At 35.8% G+C, this 21,755-nt stretch overlaps 1 pseudogene; it reads right to left on the bottom strand.

Annotated features, from left to right (window-relative positions):
- Nucleotides 1-5,640: 5,640 nt before the first annotated feature.
- Nucleotides 5,641-18,967, bottom strand: LOC122675200 (annotated as a pseudogene).
- Between the last annotated feature and the right edge of the window lie 2,788 nt (nt 18,968-21,755).

The raw sequence follows: 21,755 nt of genomic DNA, 5'->3' as shown, positions 1-21,755 counted from the left end.
CAACTTTCTTTATGGTCCATCTGTCACATCCATACATGACTACTAGAAAACTTTTACAATGCTTTAAAATTCATTATTAAACAAATTACAGACTTCATAGGCTTCTGTGGAACTGATCTATGAACTTTTAAATATTTTGCTGTAATGTTCTTTCAGGAAGATTCATTTTTAGATAAATTTGATTCATAAATCAACCTTTTCAATGCATAGGATTTCATGTGTGATTCCTTGATCATGACTGATTTATGTATCATTTACAAATCTCTGTTGTTATAATATGTAGTTATTTGAGATTTACTTCCTCCAAAACTTATTTTATTTTAATTCTCTCATCTATTATATTTTTTCATTTTTTTCAAAATTGTGGTTATGTGTATAAAGGTTAAAGCTTGCAATGAATTTATTTCATATATTTTTGCCATATATTTCTTAAAGATGATTTCCCATTCTCTCTTTACACTTTTTTGCAAAATCTTCATTTTCATTAGTTCTATAACAATAGTAATCAATAAAACAGAATGCAGGAGACAGTTAAATCTCTAATAATAATTTAAACACCTTGCAGGAAAAATAGCCACAAAAGCAAGGTTTCCATTTGTAGGATGTATAATTCACAGAGAAAGAGATATTTTATATTCCAAGGAGCGAGGATTTATGAGCCTGGACACCATGTTTATTCCTGGGTCTATAGAATAGAGATAACTATGTGATGACACACATATTTTTCCACCCAAATATAAATGAACTTTTGAAAAACCAGAAGGCAGAAGATAATCTAAGTCACCATGACTTGGGTTTTAAAGTTTATAGGTCCCTTAAAGGAACCTAGAAACATTACCTACCTTCCTGAATTTATACCCTATGTCAGAAATTATTACAATAATCTAATACAAGTTCAGAGAAGTTGTAGGAAAACCTGAAAGGAGAGGTTTTTTTTTAAATTTTTTTTTCTTTTTTTTACTTTTATGATATGTAGAAAGGATCTTAAAATTCTTAGGAGATATCCACGTTTGGTGTGTTTCCTGAAACAGAATAATGATTGCTGAGGGCTTTGTCCACATGTGAATCTTGGAACAAAATTTCAACAACCAAAATATTACAACAGTTGTAGAAATTCTTAGGAGGCTTGAAAACCTGAAGAAGACTAAAGACATTTTGCAGAGTGAGGGAACTTCATGCATGGAGGTCATATTGGTAACTGTGGACATTATGCCATGTCATAAAACTGAGATCTGGCAGGAACCCTGACAAAGAGGTGGAAGCCAGGGGAAAGAGAATAGGACTTGGATGAGTCAATCTGTGTTTCTCTCCTGGGCCAATACATGTTGCTGCTATTCAGTCATTAAGTCATGTCCAATACTTTGTGACCCCATGGATTGCATCACACCTTCATTATGTCCTGGAGTTTGCTGAAACTCTTGTCCATTGAGTCAGTGATGCCATCGAACCGTCTCATCATCTGATAATATATAAATTACTGCAAATAATTAGGTTGGTAAAAGATTAGAGAACTGAACCAATATTTTCTCAAAATTAGGCTTTTTATTAAAAAGAATGAAATTGGCAAGATCAATTTTTCTACCATAAGTAAAAGTGGAAGCTTGCTGTTCTTCATTTTCAAGGCAAACCATTAAATATCATGGTAATTCAAGTCTATGCCCTGACCAGTAATGCTGAAGAAGCTGAAGTTGAATGGTTCTGTGAAGAACTACAAGACCTTTTAGAACTAACACGCAAAAAAGATGTCCTTTTCATTATAGGGGACTGGAATGCAAAAGTAGGAAGTCAGGAAACACCTGGAGTAACAGGCGAATTTGGCCTTGGAGAACAGAATGAAGCAGGGCGAAGGCTAATAGAGTTTTGGCAAGAGAACGCATGGTTCCTAGCAAACACCCTCTTCCAACAACACAAGAGAAGACTCTACACATGGACATCATTAGATGGCCAACATCGAAATCAGATTGATTATATTCTTTGCAGCCAAAGATGGAGAAGCTCTATACAGTCAGCAAAAACAAGACCGAGAGCAGACTGAGGCTCAGATCATGAACTCCTTATTGAAAAATTCAGACTTAAATTGAAGAAACTAGGGAAAACCACTAGATCATTCAGATATGACCTAAATCAAATCCCTTATGATTATACAGTGGAAGTGAGAAATAGATTTAAGGGACTAGGCCTAATGAACTATGGGTGGAGGTTCATGAATTGTACAGGAGACAGGGATCAAGACCATCCCCAAGAAAAAGAAATGCAAAAAAGCAAAATGGCTATCTGAGGAGGCCTTACAAACAGCTGTGAAAAGAAAAGAAGTGAAAAACAATGGAGAAAAGCAAAGATATTCCCATTTGAATGCAAAGTTCCAAAGAATAGCAAGGAGAGATAAGAAAGTCTTCCTCAGTGATCAGTGTAAAGAAATAGAGGAAAAGAATAGAGTGGGAAAGACTGGAGATGTCTTCAAGAAAATTAGAGATACCAAGGAAATACTTCATGCAAAGATGGGCTCAATAAAGGACAGAAATGGTATGGACCTAACAGAAGCAGAAGATACTAAGAAGAGGTGGCAATAATACACAGAAGAACTGTACAGAAAATATCTTCATGACCCAGATAATCACAATGGTGTGATCACTCATCTAGAGCCAGACATCCTGAAATGTAAAGTCAAGTGGGCCTTGGTAGACATCACTACGAACAAACCTAGTGCAGGTGATGGCATTCCAGTTGAGCTACTTCAAATCCTAAAAGATGATGCTGGAAAAATGCTGCACTCAACATGCCAGCAAATTTGGAAAACTCAGCAGTGGCCACAGGACTGGAAAGGTCAGTTTTCACTCCAATCCCAAAAGAAAGGCATTACCAAAGAATGGTCAAACTACTGCACAATTGCACTCATCTCATACACTAGTAAAGCAATGCTCAAAATTCTCCAAGCTAGGCATCAGTAATATGTGAAATGTGAACTTCCAGATATTCAAGTTGGTTTTAGAAAAGGTAGAGGAACCAGAGATCAAATTGCCAACATACGTTGGATCATCAAAAAATAAGATAATTCCAGAAAAACACCTATTTTTGCTTTATTGACTATGGCAAAGCCCTTGACTGTGTGGATCATAATAAACTGTGGAAAATTCTGAAAGAGATGGGAATACCAGACCACCTGACCTGCCTCTTGAGAAACCTGTATGCAGGTCAGGAAGCAACAGTTAGAACTAGACATAGAACAACAGACTGGTTCCAAATAGGAAAAGGAGTACGTCAAGGCTGCATGTTGTCACCCTGCTTATTTAACCTATATGCAGAGTACATCATGAGAAACACCGGGCTGGAAGAAGCACAAGCTGGAATCAAGATTGCTGGGAGTAGTGTCAATAACCTCAGATATACAGATGATACCACCCTTATGGCAAAAACTGAAGAACTAAAGAGCCTGTTGATGAAAGTGAAAGAGGAGAGTGAAAAACTTGGCTTAAAGCTCAACATTCAGAAAACTAATATCACGGCATCTGGTCCCATCACTTCATGGGAAATAGATGGGGAAACAGTGGAAACAGTTAGATACTTTATTTTGGGGGACTCCAAAATCACTGCAGATTGTGACTGCAGCCATGTAATTAAAAGATGATTAATCCTTGGAAGGAAAGTTATGACCAACCCAGACAGCATATTAAAAAGCAACAACATTACTTTGCTAACAAAGGTTCGTCTAGTAAAGGCTATGATTTTTCCAGTAGTCAAGTATGGATGTGAGAGTTGAACTATAAAGAAATCTGAGCCACGAAGAATTGATACTTTTTAACTGTGGTGTTGGAAAAGACTCTTGAGAATCCCTGGACTGCAAGGATATCAAACCTGTCCATCCTAAAGAAGATCAGTCCTGAGTGTTTATTGGAAGGACTAATGTTGAAGCTGAAACTCCAATCCTTTGGCCACCTGATGCGAAGAGCTGACTCATTTGAAAAGACTCTGATGCTGGGAAAGATTGAAGTCAGGAGGAGCAGGGGATGACAGAGGATGAGATGTTTGGATAGCCATCACCGACTCAAAGGGGATAAGTTTGAGTAGACTGCCTGAGTTGGTGATGGAGAGGGAGGCCTGGCATGCTGTGCTCCATGGGGTCGTGAAGAGTCGAACACAACTGAGTGACTGAAATGAACTGATCATTTATATGTTTTATATAAAAATGTAGGGATTAGTACTTTGAATTTTGTCGTTTAACATATGCCCACTTATTGTGATTTTTTTGTTCTAATATTTATTCCAATTGTTTACTGTATGCTTGAAACTCACCATGTAGACCAATATTATTTTAAAATTTTTTTGGATTACTTGAATTTTCTTCGCTATGTACCGCTTAATGTTAAAAGTATGTATCCTGTGTATTGACTTGAATGCTGAAAGAAAATAATAAAAGATGTTTTAGATATATATTTCTCAGTATACCAGGATAATATATTGCTATCCTGGATGTCATTTGGATTTCATAAAATAAATAAAATAATAATAGATAAATTAATTGAAATAAAGCTAAAGTTTTAGCATTTCAAAAATTAGAAACATGATAATTATCAAATAAATAATAATTTAAATAACAATTCTGAACATATATGATTATTTTAATATATTTAGTAGGAAATTAAAGTAATCCAAAATTATACATATGATTTTTTAAAATTTATTTATTTTTGATTGGTGGATAATTGCTTTACAATGTTGTTTTGGTTTCTGGTCTTACATTAACATAAATCAGCCATAGGCGTACTTATGTTCCCTCCCTTTTGACCCTCCCTCCCACCGCCACACATCCCATCCTCTAGGTTGTCACAGAGCACCAGGAGGAGCTTCCTGTGTTACATAGAAACTTCCCACTAGCTATCTATTTTACATATGGTAATGTATATGTTTCAATGCTACTATTTCAATTGGTCCCATCCTCTCCTTCCCCTGTGTCTATGAGTCTGTTTGCTATGTCTGTGTCTCTATTCCTATCCTGTAAATAGATTCATCAGTACCCTTTTTCTAGATTCCATACATATGTGTTAATATACAATATTTAATTTTCTCTTTCTGACTGACTTCACTCTGTATAAAAGGCTCTAGGAAAAAAGATTCATAGAGAGATGGAAATGTTATAACAGTATTTTTTATATTTAAAAATGTTAACAATAGAGGAAGAAAGATTCCCATATAATATTAAGAAAACTTAGACACAAAGTCATATATATACACATATATATGTATATTTTATACCAATTACATAAATAGAATCTCTCAAATGGTCTGACCCACTAATAAGCAAAAACTGGTAAAAACTACACTAAAATAATAATTGGGATTATTATGTGCTGAAGGATTATGTGTATATTTATTTGCATTTTTCTTACTCATTTTAAAAGATATTCTGTGTCTTTTAAATATCTGAGATTAAAGTCTATAGTTATAGAATGAGGCAAAAACAGTGTCAAGACAAAGAGGGCATGGTGCATCCTCTTTGGTTTTGAAGGTCCAGCAACAGAACAGGACTTAGGAGGACTTTATCCCATGCACCTCCCACTCTAGGGAGCATGGCATCATCCTCTCTCTGCACACCCAGGGAAGGTCCCTGTTGCCAGGGTGCCTTGCTCTCCACTGCCTCACCTCTTAGCTATCTGCAAGGCAAGCTGTGGAAAGGTACAATTCCAAATCCTGCTGGAAGGCCTCTTCAAAAATACCTCTCCTGCATCTTCAGCCTCCTTTTCTGAGTATCCTCCACTTCCTGGACCTTCTGGGTGTGTTCTATATCCAGTTCAGCTGTGAAGGTTTCAAATTTTCACTCCTCTTATTTTTCTTGTAATTTTCCAATTATTGAGGATGTTTTATTTTCTTATTGCCCATATACATCTTCTTGGTTTAGCAGGTGGTTTTCTATCTCTTAAAAACTAGTCTCTACATAGGGGAGGCTATTTACGCTCATCTCACATGTTAGCAAAGTAATGCTCAAAATTCTCCATTAAAACTTCAAAAGTACGTGAACCGAGAATTTCCACATGTTCAAGATGGAGTTAGAAAACGCAGAGGAACCAGAGATCAAATTGCCAACATCTGCTGGAGAGTTCCAGAAAAATGTCTGCGTTATTGACTATGCCAAATCCTTTGACTGTGTGGATCACAAAAAACTGGAAAATTCTTAAATAGATGGGAATACGAGACCATCTTACCTTCCTCCTGAGAAACCTGTATGCAGGTCAAGAAGCAACAGTTAGAACCGGACATGGAACAATGGACTGGTTCCAAATTGGGAAAGGAGTATGTCAAGGCTCTATATCATCACCTTGCTTATTTAACTTACACACAGAGTACATCATGCAAAATTCTGGGATGGATGAAGCACAAGCTGGAGTGAAGATTGCCGGGAGAAATATCAATAACCTCAGATATGCAGCTAACACCACCCTTATGGCAGGAAGCAAAGAAGAACTAAAGAGTCCTTTGATGAAAGTGAAAGAGGAGAGTGAAAACGCTGGCTTAAAACTCAACATTCAGAAAACTAAGACCATGGCATGTGGTCCCATCACTTCAAGGCAAGTGGATGCAGAAACAATGGGAACAGTGACAGACTTTATTTTCTTGGGCTCCAAAATTACTGCAGATGGTGACTGCAGCCATGAAATTAAGAGATGCCTGCCCCTTGGAAGAAAAGCTATGACCAACCTAGATAGCATATTGAAAAGCATAGATATTACATTGCTGACAAAGGTCTGTCTAGTCAAAGCTATGATTTTTCCAGTAGTCATGTAAGGATGTGAGAGTTGGACTATAAAGAAAGCTGAGTGCTGAAGAATTGATGCTTTTGAATTGTGGCGTTGGAGAAGACTCGAGAGTCCCTTGGACTGTATGGAGATCCAACCAGTCAATCCTAAAGGAAATCAGTCCTGGGTGTCCGTTGGAAGGATTGATGCTAAAGCTGAAGCTACAATACTTTGGCCACCTGATGCAAAGAAATGACTCTTTGGAAAAGACCCTGATGCCAGGAAAGATGGCGGGCAGGAGGAGAAGGGGATGACAGAGGATGAGGTGGTTGGATGGCATCACTGACTCAATGGACATGAGTTTGAATAAGATCCGTGAGTTGGTGACGGACAGGGAAGCCTTGTGTGCTGCAGTCCATGGGGTCACAAAGAGTCAGACATGACTCAGCGACTGAACTGAACTCAAATAGGGGAGATCTGCTGTCATAAATTCTAAACTTGGTATTAAATCTGGAAGTTGCTGAAGCTAGAGCTCTAACTCTCTTGAGCCTGTCTTTTTCTCCCAGTGTGTTGAAAGTATAACCACCTTGCTATCCACTAGCTCTTTAACACCAGCACATTCTTTGGTTTTGCTGTGAAGTGCGGCTATTGTATCTTCATGTGTATACTCAGTTCCTCAGTTATGTCAGACTCTGCGACCTCATGGAATGTAGCCTGCCAGGCTCCTCCTGTTCATGGGATTCTCTGTGCAAGAACACTGAGAAGAATTGTCATTTCCTCCTCCAAGGGATCTTTGACTCCAGAATCAAACCTGCATCTCCTCCGGCTCCTGCACTGGCAGAAGGATTTTTTACCACTGACCCACCCAGGAAGACCACATGTATCTTCATACCTGCTAAGTAACTCTAGTCCAGCAGAGTACTTTGGCAAATGTGGAATATTTTGGGGCTATTGGTTTTTTTTTTTTTTTTTTGCAATTGTTGGAAAGCTTTCTGAATTGTACTAGTTAAGAATTATAGAACAATTATTATAAGCTAATTCAAGACTTTATCCAATTTCTTTAATCCTGGTATACTATTCTCAATGACATATTTTAATATTTTAAAGCAATTAGTTTAACTCATGGAAGTTATGATATTTGATAAAATAAGTATTCCCAGTTCTCCTTTATCTTCTTTACTTTCTTCATGCTTAGATTCTAGTGCAGTATTGCTTATATCTCTTAGAACACTCTCATTTTGATATTCTGCCTATTCAAAGTTCTCTTAATGAGATAAAGAAATATTCTAACAATAAACGCTTTGCTTTGTAAAGTGCAATTATCTCCCTTCTCTGGAGGACTTCATGATTTGGAATTCTTTCTAAAATCCGGCACCTTTGTTTCATTCATAATATTATTACTGAATTTCCAAGTACCTTAAAGATAACGGAAACTTTTTGAATTGGAATCTCTGCACACATTCCAAGGGAAAAATTGAAGTCAATAATGTTAGATAAGAAAATCTTGCATAGTTCATATTAACAGCATAGCTGGCCACAGAGACTACTATATGCCTTAAATTTACTTAAATGGTACAGAACCACCCAAGACCACAGAGTGTGTTTAATGCCTGTACTTAAGTGGAGTCCAAACCTGAATGGAGGGTCACAGGCAATTGTGACGATCATAGGAGAGTACTCTAGGGTTTAGTAGAGATGGCCACAGATAACATCTGTGTGTGTGTGTGTGTGTGTGTGTGTGTGTGTGAGTGTGAGCATGCACACACTCAGTCATGACAACTCTTTGTGACCCCATGGACTGCAGCCCACCAGGCTCCTCTGTAACATCTAATAATATTCACATTCAGAAACAGAGGGTCCTAACCATGGTAAGAAAACACAGAGAAAATTTAGTAGGGAATTAAACAGAATGGACTTTCAATTATGTGGTAACAAAGATGGGACTCTCATACAAGCCATAACTCTGAAGGCAATGAAGGATCTTTGGGAAGGGACTCTTTGGAGGCTTAATGGTGAAGAGATATAAAGAGATGGCTGAAAATCAAACTTTACTGGAATTAGAAAATAGTAAAGTATCAAAATGTGTTAGAACAGAAGTGATTCCATCAATTTCCATTTGTTGAAGAGATCACTATAGAAACAGGAAAGGTTGATCTTCCTTCATTAAGAAATGAAAATGAAAGTGAAGTTGCTCAGTCAGTCATGTCTGACTCTTTGCGACCCCATGGACTGTAGCCTACCACACTCCTCCGTCCATGGGATTTTCCAGGCAAGAATACTGGAGTGGGTTGCCATTTCCAGAAGTCACCAAACCTCACCTTTACAGAAGTTTTCTTTTGTTAGTTCCAGAAAAACTCAAACAATGATAAAAAAAAATCAATAAACTATGAATGCTGAATCCATCAAATTTACCATAAGAATAAAACAAAATATGAACATAATATTTTTAAGTAAGAAATTTCTCTAAACCAAGCTAACAAAAGTGTAAGATAGCATTCTGACATGAATTAAATGTAACTCAACAGCATTTGCAGAATTGAAGTAACACCAAAAATCAGAAATATAAATCTGATCACAAATGGACAAATAAAAGGAGAATATAAAATAAGAACTGAATGAATTCATCAAAGAAATGAGAATAAACAACCATAATCTATGAAATGAAGACTAAATGACAAAGATTGCCCAAAGAGAATATATCCAATCAAAAACATAATATGGGATTTAGAAAATAAAATGGAAATAAAGCCCAAAAATGTCTAAAAATGTAAAAGTGATGAGAAAGAACTGTGTGTGAGTCTGTATTCAAGACACACAGCAAATCAGATGAATTTTTATAAGAATATTCTATCTATAAATTTAAAAGAATTATAGAATTAAAACATCATTATTTTTCTATACCCAGTACTAACTGATCAACAATGGTTATTATTATGACAAAACAAAAGACAGTTATGCTTTATGAATTTCTTTGTGGAAGAACACTGCTGACCTTATTCTGTAATAGTCCAAAAGGGAAAAGTCTTCTAGATCTAACCAGAATTTACAAGATGTAAAGAAGGCAGAGAGGTATGTTAAATCATACTATGGGGATGCAATCAGCATTATCCAGACAGTGGAAAACTCTCAGGACAGGTAAATCTGTGTCCTCAACAAATAAACTGTATGAGGCAGTGAGGTGAGAGACAGAAGTAGAGTTTACAGGTAAGAGACTTTAAGAGACAAAGCACCTAATATGAAGATCCTACTTAGATTACGATTCAAAGACAATATCATCCAACTGAAAATTTGAATACTGAAGGAATATTTGGTGGTAGTAAGTTTTGTTAATTTTAAGTATGATCACATTGCTAACTTGATGTTACTTTCTGAAATCTTTTTCTCTCATAGAGATTGGACTGCCTACCTATGCTATTCTTTTTCAGTTCATGAAGTTAAAATGAAATCGTAAGGTCTGCCAAAGGTGAAAACAAAAGGCCTCTTTTTAGTCAAGGTCTCTCAAGTTCTCCTGTTTTTCTTGAAGTTGGCATGCAGTTCTCTGGCTTTTGGAGTCCTTAGGTCTCATCCTTGTGATCCTTCCTCCTTCGTGTTTCATTCCACATTTATTCTCTTATGGGCTATCACCAAGGGAAAACTTACAGCCTCAAAATTCACTCCATGTAGAGCTCCAGCACAGCTTAGTTATCAAAATCAAATTACAAGTTTGCTACGGATTTTATGGTTTCCTTAGTGAGTTTTAACACTAAACATTTTACCTCTACCTTTATCTCTATGAGCTTAAAGAGCTTATGGGAAAGATATTATAAAATTAAGGAAAAATTCAAGTTGCATAAAAATAAAAACTTCAAAACTTAAACATGTATTTATACAAACATAGATTTTAAATTGATATTCAAAATATAAAATGAACATTTTAGAAAATATTAGAATACATAATTAGAAAAAAGAAAAAATCAGTAAAGTTCATTAACCTTATCATTGTATATTATGTGATAATAGCCACTTGGTTAGAACATATTTTAAAATTTCTGCTTCTGTATGCTTTTGTTTTTTTCAAAAAACCCTTGTATTGTACTTTTATAATAAGAACATGGGAACGTGCCAAGATCTTTAATTAAAAAATTCAAACATCTATGATGCCATATTTGTTAATGTTAATGCTATAATTGTTATAGTATAAAATATGAAATGCAAATCAAAGTAACAATTTATATCTCCTCACAGTTAATCTTGTAACAAGACATGCCTTGAAGTTTATATCAATATTAAAAGTGAACTCAGTTCAGTTCAGTCCAGTTCAGTCGCTCAGTCGTATCTGACTCTCTGCAACTCCATGGACTGAAGCAGGCCAGGCCTCCCTGTCCATCACCAACTCACGGAGTTTATCCAAACTCATGTCCATTGAGTCGGTGATGCCATCCAACCATCTCATCCTCTGTTGTCCGCTGCTCCTCCTGCCTTCAACCTTTCCCAGCATCAGGGTCTTTTCAAATGAGTCAGCTCATCACATCAGGTATCCAAAGTATTGGAGTTTCAGCTTCAACATCAGTCCTTCCAATGAACATTCAGTACTGATCTCCTTTTGGGATTGACTGGTTGGATCTCCTTGCATCCAAGGGACTCTCAAGAGTCTTTTCTAACACCACAATTCAAAAGCATATTTTCTTTGATGCTCAGCTTTCTTCACTGTCCAACTCTCCCATCCATACATGACCACTGGAAAAACCATAGCCTTGACTAGACGGACCTTTGTTGGCAAAGTAATATCTCTGCTTTTTAATATGCTTGTCTAGGTTGGTCATAACTTTCCTTTCAAGGAGTTAAGTGTCTTTTAATTTTATGGCTGCAGTCACCATCAGCACTGATTTTGGAGCCCCCCAAAATAAAACTTGCCACTGTTTCAATTGTTTCTCCATCTATGTGCCATGAAGTGATGGGACTGGATGCCATGATCTTTCTTAGCTTTCTGAATGTTGAGCTTTAAGCCAACTTTTTCACTCTCCTCTTTCACTTTCATCAAGAGGCTCTTTAGTTCTTCTTCACTTTGTGCCATAAGGGTGCTGTCATCTGCATATCTGAAGTTATTGCTATTTCTCCTGGCAATCTTGATTCCAGCCTGTGCTTCATTCAGCCCAGCATTTCTCATGATGTACTCTGCATATAAGTTAAATAAGCAGGGTGACAATATACAGCCTTGACATACTCCTTTTCCTATTTGGAAACAGTCTATTGTTTCATGTCCAGTTCTAACTGCTGCTTACTGACCTGCATACTGATTTCTCAAGAGGCAGGTCAAGGGAACTAATGGCTTAATAATTCAAAAGATAGCATTACCTTCTGCTGCAAGCTAGAACCATCAGTGCAGAAATGACTAGGGAGAGACAATCCTTAAGGTCAGTTGAATTTTTCTTTTCAGTTTCCCAAACTATTAATATATTCAAGAAAAATGGATTCTCCTTATCTTGAAGGACTTAGCAAACAGTTACATTATAGAATATGAAGAATTTGGAAAATGCTATACTTCATATAATTTGGAATTACTGTTTTGGTTATTTTATTTGTATGTCCTCTCCAAAAATGCAGAGCTCCTCAAATTTATTTACATCTACTGGCTTTTTAAAATGTTGATATAAAGTAGAATATGCACAAACAGCAAATTTTCATTACATAATTAAGACACACAAAAGGCACACAATTATCCATCCCCAAATATTTGTCAATTTTAACGTTTTTTTCATCAAGAAATAAAATACTATCATTTTGCTACATGGAAATAGGAAACGACAACAAGAAAAAGCAGCTCATATGAACGTTATTTAAACTTTTTGTTTATTTCATATTGTGTCTGCCTAAAATAAGATGTTTAAAAGGCAAGCAATTCCATCTGCTTAGCCAAGCAATAATAAAACAGTCATTTTTTTTCTAAAAAATATCAGAGGTAACTCTATTATAATCTTCCATAAATTACAAATAATCTATAGAATAATAAAGAGCATGAACACTGGAGGTGAAAATTTCCTGGGTTCAGATATCAGCTTCACCAGTAAATAGAGCTTTGCTTTGGGGCAAGTCAAGCCCCATACTTTTTCATATCTAAAATAGGATAATAACATAGGGCTATGGTGAAGATAGAAATGACTAATGTTAGACACAAAAAAAGCACTATATAAAATCTGTCATCATTCATGGTTATTGCTATAATTATTATTATTTTGCTGATAATACTATATTTACTACTACTAATAATGTTAGAAACACTGAATGTACTATTTTTTGAATTTTATTCACAACAAAAACTCAGTAACATCTTCTGACAGTCCATGGTAGAATGTTAATTCTATTTTCTGATCATGAAATCATTTCTACTGTAGAACTGACATCTCTTAGTAATTTTTAGAAGAGAAGAAAGGTGCTAGGATGTAGAGGCATTTATTATCTGCGGACTATTATGTGAAAATTTCTAAACATGTTATTGAATTTTGCAACATTTGAGAGGTAATTATTTTTTATTCACATTGATAGATGCTGAAGCCAAATTATACTCTCTACATTATTTGGCAGTGAACACTGCTTTTCTGGAGAAAAAGGAAAATTCAATCTTTGACCCACTATATCATAATTAAGCCATTCTTTAGACACATCACAAAGTAGCTCCACATGTTTATGTTTCTGACATTGAAGTGATGCTAATTGTCAATTATCTATTTGGAGAAAACATAGGAATATGGATTGAGTGACATATTTTGCCTTATTCACAGGGTTTTTCATGAGAGTCCAAGGACGTTTTTGGAAATGTTTTTAACTGTGAGAATGTATGCCCCTGGAGCACTGCACCGCTTTGAGAATGTTGTGGTCATTTTGTTTCTGTGTGTGCCTTTTCTTTGTTGTTGTTGTTGTTTTACAAATTGGGGTAGAATTTAAAAATTCAAGCTGAGAGTCACACATACCCAAGAAGAGATTTTTTTTCTTTTATTTTTATACTATAATCTATAAAGGATTCTTTATAATACTGTGTTAAACATTGTTTTGTCATACATTCCTTTTTATGTTTTAATATACTATAATCATTCAATAACAGTCCTTGGGAAATTTTTTTTTGTCAAACATGTTACTAACTACTTCAAGAATAATTATTTTTAAAGAAACGTATGCTCATTTTGATTTTACATAATTTTTTCAAAGATACTTCTTTTGGCCATCATGTATTTACCATACAGAATGACACTGTCATCAACACAGAATTGGGAGCCACAATAGCTAACAATTTCCCAAACTTTATGTCAGTCTTCTATGGACTTGCATTATGCCATTTCACTTTCATGAAAATGCAGAGCTCCTCAAATTTATTCATGAAAATGAAAGGTGACTTTCATTATCTCTGTCGTATTAGGCGACTTGTATTATCTCTGTTTTACAATTATCAAATTGAGATCTCAAGAGGTTAGTTAATTTGGACAATATATAAAATTTAAAAATACAAACTAAGGTCTTGAACATGAGCCAAAGTTCAAACAAAAATGTTTGACTTCAAGACCCATGTACCACTATGAGAGGTAAAGTCTTGCTGAATTATGATTACTATATGAAATATCCCATAAGTTCAATTTAGCAGGAATTTTCTTTATTCTCTTTATTTCTGTTGCATGAGTATCTTTTTCAAAATATGTGCCAGTGTTCAGTATTCCAAGAATTAAATCTTCAATTCATGCTCATTTTTCTCTCATTGAAATAAATGATTGTGAATTCTTAACCACTGTATCCTAGTTTCTGGCACATCATCAGGATCATAAAACATTTGAATAATGCTTACTGTATCCTAGGCACTGTTAAAAAAATTGTATAGCTCCTTTTCCCTGAAAATTACACTCACTTTCATTTTATAGATTAAACTGCTTTCACCATTACTTGGTCCAATTTCATAGAATTTGATTTTTAGCTTTAAAAATGCACATTAAGGCACAGGTACTAACTTTGACTTAACTTAATTTCTTCATAAATTGCATTCAAATCATAAATTAGGTGACTATATATTTCACATGCGAGCTGAAACACTTTTGAGTGAAATGGGCACTAATAATATATGTACCAAGAGAAGAAGAATGTGGGACTCTCCCAAGCAAACAAGTCAACCCATGACTGAGGAATCGAGTTTTCGCTAGTAGCAAATGCTAGCTGAACTGCTCTTTTTATTTTGTTGTTATATGAGTATCTTTAAATATATATGCTAATTTTCAGCATTTCAGAAGTTAAATCATTAATTGGCACCCACTGTTACATTTTAAGCAAATCACCAAGATCATATTCTCAGCTGTAGGCTTATACATAAAAAAAATCACTAGAGCATTAAATATCAGCCTGTAATAAACTGAAGAAAACATGATATTCAGCAAGCTCACTTTACAGATGAGGAGATCTCAACACAAAGCTGGATGAGATAGACCCTGGAACTTAGCATTACATCCCATATTCTCCTAGGGATTCTATCAAAACAAAGTACCTAAAAGTAGCTCAACATGCTCACATTTTGATTTAGCAGGCAAATCATTCAAGGAAGCTTAAATTTATTAGCAGGTTTTATGAGTTAAATTTCAGAAATATCATAGGTTTTTATTAATAGAATGCACTATAATGTTAAACTTCTTAAGCCTTTGTATTTCTCTAGGTTTCCTTCTGAAAAAAAAAAAAAATGATTGTGACTTCTTCACCACTGTACGTGGTGTCTGACACATTGTTCCCATCACCATCATCATTCTCATTATCAACACCACCACCACCACCATTTGAATAATTCTTACTATATTTCTTTGGGATATTGGATAGATTATTTCCTTATATTCTCACAATCAGGTCAGAACTATTATTATCATACTTATATTATATGCAAGGAATCTGAGGTAGAAAGAGGCTAAGTTACTTGATGAGCATACACAGCTGAAAAGTGGCAAAATCAGTATTTAAATACAGAATTTAATTCTTCAGTCTGCATTCTTTACCATTATACCATATTGCTTTCAATATATGTTCCATTAATTATGCATTCATTATCTCATCTGATTTTTAGTATATCCCAGAGAGGTATTCAAAACAGATACTCTATTCTCAAAATTACAGAAAAGAATAATCAAACTCAAAGCGTTCAAGTGCCTTATCCAAGCTTATTAAAGGTGGCATTCAGAAAGGGGGGACACTTAAAAGTTAATTCCAGTCCTTTTTCAATATCGTCTTAAATTAACAGGTTGGGATACATTGGAAGAAAAAATGGGCTATACTAAGGACTGATTCTAAATTTAAATTCATATTTTTCTAAGATTAAATAGATATCAAGATATATTTATTACCAGATCATAACCTGGAAGACACACGAAGAAACACAGACACAAAAGCAAGGCAAATAATAATTTTGCAAATGTCTCTAATAAACTAATTGCACAGAGTATTTCAAAGGCTTAGCAAGAGCTATTCTATTAGGTGAGCATGATTCATGTCCACCCACATATATAACTCCTCCATAGTACTTCTTACAGCATATCTTTTGTGTTTCCTGCTTTAAATGTCCATTTTTAAAGAATCATTAAATTAAAAGGAGCATATTCTGGGAAATTCATGATAAGATGAATACTTAATATAGTTTTTGCTTACATTCTTTTTTCCCTTAAACTTGAATAAATTGGGAGTCTATATGAGTAATGTCTGTAGCCTTATTGTTCTTATATAATCTTTAAGCATTGCACTCAGAATAAAAATCTTAATCACCTCCCTGGGGCCCCTGAAATTTCAATTACTTCACCTAAAACTAATTCCCCCAAAAGTGGTATTCTGATTACCTAATTGCCATTAGGATGAAAAGAGATAGTACAAGATAGAGCTTTATAAAATGTAAAAAAATTGAAATATAAAGCAAATTGTTGCAAATCATATAATACATGATTATCAAATGTAAAAGGCTCTGTATATAGTTATCTTCCTCACTTTATGATGTATACACAATGTGTGGAATTGTAATATAATTTTGATAAGGAAAGAAAGGCTAGGATAGTATAATGAGGTACAGTATGTAAACCTGTTTTCTGAGACTTGTTTTTAACCTATGTACTCATTTCCAATTCAGTTCTTATTTTATTATCATTCTCAGATGTTGTCACATCCAACTCTTTTGTGACTCCATGGACTGTAGCTTTCCGGGCTACTCTGTCCATGCATTTTTCCAGGCAAGAATACTGGAGTGGGTTGTCATTTCCTACTCCAGTGGATTTTCCTGATCCAGAAATTGAACTTGCATCTTTTTCTTCTCCTGCATTGGCAGGTAGATTCTCTACTACCTCACCACCTGGGAAACTTTCTGATCTGACAGTGTCTTGGACATTATCATCTAGAATCACAGTGTATAGTGTTATGTAAAGTCACATGGCCAGGAATGCCCCACCAAATGTCTCTTCCCAACTGCAAACTAGGTACTATAAAATGCAAATTGAATTATTTTATTTCCATGCTTAAAATCATTCAGTGGTCTCTGTTAACTACAAAAATAGATCTTACATTAGAAATGGAATAAAATATTGCTTATGATTAACTTCTTACCTTTTAAATCTTTACCCCACTGTTTTCTTTCTCATTTCTTAAAATAGAATAGTGTTTGGCTCCATCCACTTCCAGAACATACTGCACTGTATAATGCCTTCAGCTTTATAATCTTGTTTTCATCTGTCTGGAATGCACGCTTCCTCTGTATATCCTATACTTCTGTCAGGATTCAGTTAAAGAACAACAACAACAACAAAATGTTCACAGTATAACTAACCCAGAATAGCCTTGTACACTCTTTTTAGGGGGAGTCACTCAAATTGTATTTTTTGTTGTTGTTTTTGCATCACTACACAGTCATTCACTTAGATACTCTTATTTGTGTGATTATTCTTTGCTGCTAATTCCACTGGAGTATCACCTTGCTTACCAGTTAGACCTAACTCCACTTTCTCATTCTATTTACACTCTTTTGATTCTAGACGTTTCTTTCACTCTCCTTTCTCTTGAATGAGCTGGCACTTTTTCAGGGTCTACACTCATCTATTGCCAGGGTAAATGATACCTTGAATAACCAGCCTAGGCTCTGAGCTACATTGTGGAGAAATATTAGAGATCCCCACCTGTGAGTCATGTTTAATTTATGTATAATAAACTGTCCATATTCAAATTGTACATTTTTGTGTTTCAAAAATATATTTATAGCATACTAAGTCATCATTTTATTCAAAGTCATAAAGTCTCTCAAACCCTGCAGGTTATTGCAAAAGTTTCTCAGTTGTGTCTGACTCTTGGCCACCCCATGGACTATACATTCTATGGAATTCTCCAGGCCAGAACTGGCGTGGGTAGCCTTTCCCTTCTCCTGGGGATCTTCCCAACTAAGGAGTCAAACCCAGGCCTCCCACATTGCAGGCAGATTCTTTAACATTTGAGCTACCCAGGAAGCCCAATTATAAGTAAAGTTTCTGTATGTGCGCACCTAACTCTGTTGAACATGCACTTTCAATCTTTCATGAGAGTGAACTGACAAACGTATTTCCAAATTGGTTTACAAGGTGTCTTGATCTATGTTACAGTACAAGATAGTATTTTTAAATAGCCAGGACCCAAATATGGGCTATTCATGTGGTACTTCTATAGTAAAGAGCAAAGCAGCTTCTTTAGCAAAGAACAAATCATCTGTATCCCACTTCTCTCCTCTCTAAAATGCGGATTAAAAACATAAACCTATTCAAAGGTTACTATGAGCAAAAATAGTAATAAGCACAATGTGTAAAATATAATTTTTGGAAACACTAAATCTTCCAAATTGCATCGTCATTATAATGATCGATTTCATGATCTAATAGATTATGGAAAAGAAATCTTTAACTAATTTGCCTTCCAATGACATACAACATAGTACAGATAAAGCCTCTGTGAATTGATATATACAAATAAGGCAAAATCATCTATAAATGAAAATGTTGGTTTGGCTTGTTTATCTTGGTTTCTATAAAGTAACATGTAATTTTTAAATTCTGTTATTTGGGGTTATATGGATGGGACTGGCTTTGACAATAAATTGAACTAATGCCCATTTAATCTGCTATAGGTTTCTGTGTATTTGTGTGATAATTTCCTGTTATATGATAAAACTATTTCCTTGAATTTTAATAAGATAACTAAAAAAAATTATTATGGTAATTCTTACCTTGTGGTTTTTTCTGGGCCATCTTATGGAATAACTTGAATGAAACTTTTAGCTAACCCAATACTTAAGTAACAGTGAACGTGATAAGAACTGTACAAAAAAGAACTAAACAGACATTTCTTCAAAGAAGACATACAGATGGCTAACAAACACATGAAAGATGCTCAACATCACTTATTATCAGAGAAATGCAAATCAAAACCACAATGAGGTACCATCTCATGCTGGTCAAAATGGCTGCTATCCAAAAATCTACAAACAATAAATGCAGGAAAGGGTGTGGAGAAAACGTAAACCTCTTACACTGTTGGTGGGAATGCAAACCAGTACAGCCACCAGGGAGAACAGTGTGGAGATTCCTTAAAACACTGGAAATAGAACTGCCATATGACCCAGCAAATCCCACTGCTGGGCATACACACCGAGGAAACCAGAGTTGAAGGAGACACATGTATGGCATTGTTCATTACAGCACTGTTTATAATACCTAGGACATGGAAGCAAACTAGATGTACATCAGCAGATGGATGGATAAGAAAGTTGTGGTACATATACACAATGGAATATTACTCATCCATTAAAAAGAACACATTTGAACCAGTTCTAATGAGGTGGATGAAACTGGAGCCTATTATACAAAGTGAAGTAAGTCAGAAAGAAAAACACTAATATAGCATACTAACTATATATATATATGAAATTTAGAAAGATGGTAATGATAAGTCCATATCATAGCAAAAGAGACACAGATGTGTAGAACAGTCTATTGGACTCTGGGAGAAGGCGAGGGTGGGATAATTTGAGAGAATAGCATTGAAACATGTATATTATCATATGTGAAACAGACCGCCAGTTCAGGTTCGATGCATGAGACAGGGTGCTCAGCGCTGGTGCACTGGGATGACCCAGAGGGATGGGGTGGGGAGGGAGGTGGGAGAGGAGTCCAGGACGGTGAACACATGTACACCCATGACTGATTCATCTCAATGTATAGCAAAAACTACCATAATATTGTAAAGTAATTAGACTACAATTAAAATAAAAAATTAAAAAAAAATCTTCACAGCCCAGATAATCACAATGGTGTAATCACTCACCTAGAGCCAGACATACTGGAATGTGAAGTCGAGTGGGCCTTAGGAAGCATCACTATGAACAAAGCTAGTGGAGGTGATGGAATTCCAGTTGAGCTATTTCAAATCCTAAAAGATGATGCTGTGAAAGTGTTGCACTCAATATGCCAGCAAATTTGGAAAACTCAGCAGTGGCCACAGGACTGGAAAAGGTCAGTTTTCATTCCAATCCCAAAGAAAGGCAATGGCAAACAATGCTCAAACAACTGCACAAATGCACTCATCTCACATGCTAGCAAAGTAATGATCAAAATTTTCCAAGCCAGGCTTCAGCAATATGTGAACCATGAACTTGCAGATGTTCAAGCTGGTTTTAGAAAAGTCAGAGGAACCAGAAATCAAGTTGCCAACATATGCTGGGTCATCGAAAAAGCAACAAGGTTCCAGGAAAAAAAAAAAAAAAAAAACACATGTATTTCTGCTTAACTGACTATGCCAAAGCCTTTGACTGTGTGGATCACAACAAACTGTGGAAAATGCTGAAAGAGATGGGAATACCAGACCACCTGACCTGCCTCTTGAGAAACCTATATACAGGTCAGGAAGCAACAGTTAGAAGTGGACATGGAACAACAGACTGGTTCCAAATAGGAAACGGAGTATGTCAAGGCTGTATATTGTCACTGTGCTTATTTAACTTATATGCAGAGTACATCATAAGAAACCCTAGGCTGGATGAAGCACAAGCTGGAATCAAGATTGCTGGGAGAAATATCAATAACCTCAGATATGCAGATGACACCACCCTTATGGCAGAAAGTGAAGAGGAACTAAAGAGCCTCTTGATGAAAGTGAAAGAAGAGAGTGAAAAAGTTGGCTTAAAGCTCAACATAAAGAAAGCTAAGATCATGGCATGTGGTCCCATCACCTCATGGGAAATAGATGGGGAAACAGTGGAAACAGTGTCAGACTTTATTTTTGGGGGCTCCAAAATCACTGCAGATGGTGACTGCAGCCATGAAATTAAAAGACGCTTACTCCTTGGAAGGAAAGTTATGACCAACCTAGATAGCATATCAATAAGCAGAGACATTACTTTGCCAACAAAGGCCCATCTGGTCAAGGCAATTGTTTTTCCAGTGGTCACGTATGGATGTGAGAGTTGGACTGTGAAGAAAGCTGAGCACCGAAGAATTGATGCTTTTGAACTGTGGTGTTGGAGAAGAATCTTGAGAGTTCCCTGGACTGCAAGGAGAGCCAACCAGTCCATCCTAAAGGAGATCAGTCCTGGGTGTTCATTGGAAGGAGTGATGCTGAAACTGAAACTCCAATACTTTGGCCACCTCATGAGAAGAGTTGACTCATTGGAAAAGACCCTGATGCTGGGAGGGTTTGGGGGCAGGAGGAGAAGGGCAAGACAGAGGATGAAATGGCTGGAAGGCATAATCGACTCGATGAACATGAGTTTGAATAAACTCTGGGAGTTGGTGATGGACAGGGAGGCCAGGCATGCTGCAATTCATGGGGTCGCAAAGAGTTGGACACGACTGAGTGACTGAACTGAATTGAACTGAAGAAAGTGGTACTTTCTGAGAATATAATGATCAAGTAAGGCAGGAGAGATTCAAGTGAGGAAATGAAGTAAGAAAAGTATGGGGAAGCAAGAAAGGAAAGAAACTTATTTATGGCTAACAGTTGAGAAGATTAAAATATAAAGTATTTCCATATTCACTACCA

The sequence above is a fragment of the Cervus elaphus genome, chromosome 19, assembly GCF_910594005.1.
Source record: "Cervus elaphus chromosome 19, mCerEla1.1, whole genome shotgun sequence".
Classification (NCBI taxonomy): Eukaryota; Metazoa; Chordata; class Mammalia; order Artiodactyla; family Cervidae; genus Cervus; species Cervus elaphus.
Note: the sequence above shows the minus strand (reverse complement) of the source record. Positions and strands in the feature narration are given on the sequence as shown.